The sequence below is a fragment of the Phoca vitulina genome, unplaced genomic scaffold (assembly GCF_004348235.1).
Source record: "Phoca vitulina isolate PV1807 unplaced genomic scaffold, GSC_HSeal_1.0 scaffold94, whole genome shotgun sequence".
Taxonomy (NCBI): Eukaryota; Metazoa; Chordata; class Mammalia; order Carnivora; family Phocidae; genus Phoca; species Phoca vitulina.
Genome location: NW_022589797.1, coordinates 1,071,670 through 1,079,022, shown reverse-complemented (window position 1 = coordinate 1,079,022; position 7,353 = coordinate 1,071,670).

Genomic DNA, 7,353 nt, shown 5'->3' with positions numbered 1-7,353 from the left:
TCACCAGCCCAGACATTTTCTCCCAGCTGGCTCTTGCCACTGTCCCCTACTTCAGGGTCTTGGATAGTATTTTTCAACAGGGGTCTCTCTGGCTATATATCATTCCTTCAGATTCAGTCACTAAACCTGAATCAGGGTGGCGTTACTGTGTGGCTAGTCCCATTACTCTGGATTCCCACAGTACACGTGGGGGTCTGTGCCAGCCCTAGCAACTCTGTTCCTATTCACTTGTCAAATCCTTCAACTAGGCCTTACTGGCCAATACACTAAGCACATGTGGTTATTTAAATAAAAGTACATTTCTAGCCCTAGATCTCATACGCTCAGTGGCCACGGTTAGGTAGCATCCCAACTGCACAGCACAGAACGTGTCCATCATCACAGAAAGTTCTGGACCATACTGATCTACACAGTAGGCACCACTAAACACTGTGCTCCGTTCAGGCAATGGTTCGAGCAACTAATAAAGCCAAGTCAAATCTGCTTATAGTTACCTGATACTTCCAAGCTGGAGACTCATGCAAACTCCCGTAGTACCGCTCAGGAGAAGTCTGCCCTCTCTCCTATGGTAATTAGGTCTGGAGGGGAGAGGAAACTCCATTACTTTTCTGCCCATGTGCTCCCTGCCCGCCCGCCCCCACCCCACCCCACCCCACCAAAGCTCAGTTGGGCATTCTTTGATCTGGCTCACGTTTCTGGCCTCTGCTCACTCCTTCCCTTTAGCCACTTACGGTTGCAATCAAGTAATCACTCACTGTTCACCAACCATTTATTACTTCAAAAATGTCAGTCCAATTTAAGAATCAGCTCAAAGGTCACCTCCACCAGTGCCTTCCCTTACTCCCCTCCGTGACGTCCCATGGCTTCTACCTGGGGCAGCTTACCTTTTGGTATTCTCTTGGTGGTGGTATCTGGACTAGTCTTGGCCTCCCGTGCCAGATGGGCTTCTTGAGGGTAGATGTGGCAGTTGTAAAAGATCAGTAAAGCCTGACATGCCCTAGATCAAGAAGTGACTGGTTAATATGACAAAAGTACTGCTATGGGACTTCCGAAGCTACATCATAAAAGGCAGCAGAGCTTACAGCTGGTTTGCTGGCACACCCGACCTTTGTAGGCTGGTAGTCCGTGTGTCACCACGGTAAACACCCTGGAGCCACATTCTTTGATGAAGCCCAAACCAGCCCACACAGACCCTGAAACGACAAGCAGAGAGAAATGCCTGGCCAGTCCCTAGTGTTCTAACCTCCTGCTACTCTGGCTCTAGCCACTGTAACTGCAAATGCATCAGATACCCTGAGTCAGAACTGCCAAGGAGAACCTTTCCTACATTCCTAATCCATAGAAACCATGAGAGAAATGATTACTGTTTGAACCTCTTAAGTTTTGAGTTCTGTTCCACAGCAGTAACTTCGAACTGTTTCTGATGCCTCCATTACCACAAGGGGCTCCATAAAAAGAAGGGAGTTGGTCCACGAACTCAGTGTTCAACATTTAAACTTCTTTCTTGGGGCCACTTTGCTTTTAATGTCAATATTTTAAGTTATTTAACACAGTATTAGAAGTTCTAGCCAGAGCAATTAGGCAAGAAAAAGAAAAGGCTGTAAGTCTGGAAGTAAAGCTGTCAGTATTTGCAGATAACATGGCATTATATATAGAAAACCCTAAAGACCAAAAAATGTTGGAACTAATTCAGTAAAGTTACAGGACACAAAATCAGTATACAGCAATCTTTCGCATTTCTGTACATGCACAACAAACTAAAGAAACTAGAGAAATTAAGAAAACAATCCCATTTACAATGGCATCAGAAAGAACAAAATACCCAGGAATAAATTTAAAGACGTGAAAGACCTGTACACTGAAAACTCTCAGAGATTAACGAAGGAAAACGAAAACAAATAAATGGAAAGCTACTCCATGTTTACAGATTGGAAGAATATTAAAATATTCACACTACCCAAAGCAACTTAGAGAATCAGTGCAATCTCTCAAGATTCCAATGGCACATTTTAAAACAATCCTAAGGGGTGCCTGGGTGTAGCAGTCGGTTGAGCAACCAACTCTTGGTTTCATCTCAGGGTTATGAGATTGATCACCGCCTCAGGCTCCGTGCTCAGCGTGGAGTCTGCTTAAGACTCCTCTCTCTCTGCCCCTCTCCCCCTGACCAAATAAATCCTACAAAAAATAAAACAATCCTAAAATGTGTATGGAACCCTAAAAGACCCCAAATAGCCAACATAACCTTGAGAAAGAAGAACAAAGCTGGAGGCATCATGCTCCCTAATTTCAAACTATATTACAAATCTTTACTAATCAAAACAGTATGCTCTGGATCAACAGAATAGAGAGCCTAGAAATAAACCCATGGATGTATGGTCAGTTAATTTATGACAAAGGAGGCAAGAATATATAATTGAGAAAAGACAGTCTCTTCAGTAAATGCTGTTGGGAAAATTAGATCACTATCTTACACCCACAAAAATTAACTCAAAATGGATTAAAGACTTGAATGTAAGACCTGAAACCAATAGGCAGTAAGCTCCTTGACATCTATCTTGGTGATTTTTTTAATCATACCCCAAAAGCAAAAATGAATAAGCGGGACTATCAAACTAAAAAGCTTCTGCACAGCAAAGGAAACCAACAAAAAGTGAAAAGGCAACCTGATGAATGGGAGAAAGTATTTGCAAATCGTATCTGCTAAGGGGTTAATATTCAAAATATATTTAAAAACTCCTATAGGGGCGCCTGGGTGGCTCAGTCGGTTAAGTGTCTGCCTTCAGCTCAGGTCATGATCCCAGGGTCCTGGGATCAAGAGCCCCATGTCGGGCTCCCTGCTCAGCCAGGGAGCCTGCTTCTCACTCTCCCTCTGCTTGCCTCTCCCTCTGCCTGTGGCTCCCCCTGCTTGTGCTCTCCCTGTCAAATAAATAAAAATCTTTTTAAAATAAAAACTCCTATAACTCAGGACGCCTGGGTGGCTCAGTCAGTTAAGCATCTGCGTTCGGCTCAGGTCATGATCCCAGGGTTCAGCATGGAGTCTGATTCTCCCCCCTCTGCTACTCCCCCTGCTTGTGCTCTCGCTCTCTCTCAAATAAATAAAATCTTTTAAAAAAATAATAAAAACTCCTATAACTCAATAGCAGAAACTAAAAACCCAAATAAAAATTAGGCAGGGGATCTGAATAGACATCTTTCTAAAGATACACAGATGGGGGCGCCTGGGTGGCTCAGTCAGTTAAGCGGCTGCCTTCGACTCAGGTCATGATCCTGGGGCCCTGGGATCGAGCCCCGCGTCGGGCTCCCTGCTCAGTGGAGAGTCTGCTTCTCCCCCTCTCTCTGCCTACTTGTGCTCTCTCTCTGTCAAATAAATGAATGAAAAATCTAAAAAAAAAAAAAAAAAAAGATACACAGATGGACAACAGATAGATGAATAGATGCTCAATATCCCCAATCAGGGAAATGCAAATCAAAACCACAAATGAGATATCACCTTATACCTGTTACAATGGCTATTATCAGAAAGACAAGTGTTGGTGAGAATGTGGAGAAAAGGGAACCCTTGTGCTGTGCTGGTGGGAAAGCAAACTGGTGCAGCCACTGTGGAAAACGGTGTGGAGGTTCCTCAAAGATTTAAAAATAAAACTACAAGAATATATATGTGTATATAGACATGTGTATATACAAATATGTGTACCTATATACACGTATATTTTTATACATTTTCTGTATATATTTTTTCATATGTATATATACACACACACACACACACACAATGAAGTATTATTCAGCCATAAAGAAAGAACGGAATATTGCCATTTTTGACATGGATAGACCTTGAGAGCAAAGTCAGAGAAAGACAAATACTGTGTGATCTCACTTGTATGTGAAATGTAAAAACGAAAAACCAACAACCACGCTCATAGATAAAACCAGTAAGAGACTGGTGGTTGTCCAAGGTGAGGGGTGGGGAGGGGGTGGGTGAAATGGGTAAAGGGAGTCAGAAGGTACAAATGCCCAGTTATAAAAGAAGTCACAGGGAAGTGACGTACAGCATGGCGAGGCCTACCTTCTAGATGGTGCACCCTCAGCTCCACAGCACTGTAACAGAACATCGCAGTAACGTGAGTCAAATGAGTTTTCTGGTTTCCCTGTGCATATAAATGCTTATACTGTAGTCTGTTAAGTGTGCAACAGCATTATGTCTAAAAAATGTACATACCTTAATTAAAAAATACTAGCCATCGGTGGCGCCTGGGTGGCTCAGTCGTTGAGCGTCTGCCTTCGGCTCAGGTCATGATCCCAGGGTCCTGGGATCGAGCCCCGCATCGGGCTTCCTGCTCTGCAGGAGGCCTGCTTCTCCCTCTCCCACTCCCCCTGCTTGTGTTCTCTCTCTCGCTGTGTATCTCGCTCTGTCAAATAAATAAAATCTTTAAAAAAAAAAAAAAAAATACTAGCCATCATCTGAGCTTTCAGCGAGTTGTAATCTTTTTGCCGGTGGAGGGTCTTGCTGTCGAAATTGATGGCTCCTGACTGATCAGGGTGGTGGGTGCTAAAGGCTGGGGTGGCTGGGGCGGCTGGGGCAAGTTCTTAAAATAAGACAATGAAGTTTGCTACATCAGTTGACTCCTCCTTTCATCACGAACAATTTCTCTGTAACATTTGATGCTGTTTGATAGCATTTTACCCACAGAATTTCTTTTGAAATTGGAGTCAGTTCTCAAACCCTGCCGCTGCTTTATCAACTAAGTTTATGTAATTTCTAAATTCTTTGTTGTCATTTCAGCAGTTTCCACGGCATCTTCACCAGGAGTAGATTCCATCTCAAGAAACCACTTTCTTTGCTCATCAATAAGAAGCAACTCCTCGTCTGTTAAAGTTTTATCCTGAGATTATAACAATTCAGATACATCTCCAGGCTCCAGTTCTAATTCTAGTTCTTTTGCTATTTCTACCACATCTGCACTTACTTCCTTAAGTCTTGAACCCCTCAAAGTCATCTGTGAGGGTTAAATCAACTTCTTCCAAACTGCTGTTCCTGTTGCTATTTTGACCACTTCCATGAATCATTAATTTTTTTTTTTTTTTAAGTAGGCTCCATGCCCAGCATGGAGTGCAACGTGGGGCTTGAACTCACGACCTGAGGTTAAAACCTGAGCTGAAGAGTTGGACACTCAACCAACTGTGAACCACCCGGGTGCCCCACGAATGTTCTTAATGGCATTGGGAATGGTGATTTCCAGAAGGTTTTCAATTAACTTTGCCCAGATCCGTCAAAGGAATCACCATCCACGGCAGTTGTAGCCTGACGAAATGTATTTCTTAAACAATAAGACTTGAAAGTTGAAATGACTACTCAATCCATGGGCTGCAGGGTGGATGTTTTGTTAGCAGGCTTGAAAACAGCATTCATGTCATTGTACATCTCCATCAGAGCTCTTGGGTGACCAGGTGCCTTGTCAGTGAGCAGTAATATTTCAAAAGGAATCTTTTTTTCTGAGCAGGAGGTCTCAACAGTGGGCTTAAATATTCAGCAAACCATGTTGTAAACAGATGTGCTGTCATCCAGGCTTTGTTCCATTTACAGAGCCCAGGCAGAGTAGATTTATCAGAATTCTTAAGGGCCTAGGATTTTCAGAATAGTACATGAACACTGTTTCACCAGCTGCATTAGCCCCGAGCAAGAGAGTCAGCCTGTCCTTTGAAGTTTGAAGCCAGGCATTGACTTCTCCTCTCTAGCTCTGAAGGTCCTAGAAGGCATCTTCTTCCAATAGAAGGCTGTTTTGTCTTCATTGAAAATCCGTTGTTTAAAATAATGCAATATATGTTAAGAAAGAAAAAAAGAAGAAGAAGAATGTAGCAGGAGGGGAAGAATGAAGGGGGGGAAATCGGAGGGGGAGAAGAACCATGAGAGACGATGGACTCTGAAAAACAAACTGAGGGTTCTAGAGGGGAGGGGGTTGGGAGGATGGGTTAGCCTGGTGATGGGTATTGAGGAGGGCACGTTCTGCATGGAGCACTGGGTGTTACGCACAAACAATGAATCATGGAACACTATATCTAAAACTAATGATGTAATGTATGCGGATTAACATAACAATAAAAAAAAATTAAAAAAAAGAAAATCCGTTGTTTAGTGGAGCCACCTTCATGAATGATCTTAGCTGGATCTTCTGGAGAACTTGCTGCAGCTTCTACATCAGGACCTGCTGCTTCACCTTGCAGTTTTGTTATGGAGACGGCTTCGTTCCTTAAACGTCATGAAGCAACCCCTGCTAGCTTCCAACTTTCAGCCCTCATAGAATTGAAGAGAGTTAGGGCCTTGCTCTGGATGAGGCTTTGGCTTAAAGGAATGTTGTGGCTGGTTTGATCTTCTATCCAGACCACTGAAACTTTCTCCATATCAGCAATAAGGCTGTTGTGCTTATCTTTTGTGTGTTCACTTGAGTAGCACTTTTAATTTCCTTCAGGAACTTTTCCTTTGCATTCACAGCTTGGCTATTTGGCATGAGAAGCCTAGCTTTGGCCTGTCTCGGCTTTTGACAGGCCTTTCTCACTCATCTCTAGCTTTTGATTTAAAGTGAGAGACATGTAACTCTTCCTTTCACTTGAATACATAGAGGCCATTGTTAGGGTTATTAATTGGCCTAATTTCAATATTGTGTCTCAGGAAATAGGGAGGTATGAAGAGTAAGAGAGAGATGGAGGCATGGATGGTCAATGGACTGGTCAGAACACAGACATTTCCTGATTAAGCTCACCATCTTATATGGGTGCAGTTCGTGGTGCCCCAAAACACAACAGTAACATCAAATATCACTGATCACAGATCACTGCAACAAACATAATAATGAAGTTTGAAATACTACAAGAATTACCACAGTATGACAGAGACGCAAAGTGAGCAAATGCTATTGGAAAAATGGTGCCAAGAGACTTGTGTGACACAGGGTTGCCATAAACCTTCAGTTTGTAAAAACACATTATCTGTGAAGCACAATAAAATGAGGTATGTCCATACTATATACAGATGCCTTAACTGTATATTTGAAAGCCGCTCTAAGAGTAGGTCTTACACATTCTCATTACAAGAAAGAAAAGTTCTACATGTGAGGTGATGGTCCTTTTACTGTGGTGATCATTTTTCAATATATATAAATGTTATACAGCATGCTTCCTATTAGCAAAACAATTTTTGTTGTTTTGAAGAAATTCATATCAGATGCCTTAAGAAGTTAAATTACCTTCGAAAAGTAAGCAGTGCAACAACAGAAATCTCTTCCTGAAAGGGATTTTAACTAGTTAATTAAGAAAACAAAATGCAAAAATGTTAGGATTTCCACAAAGAAATATTTA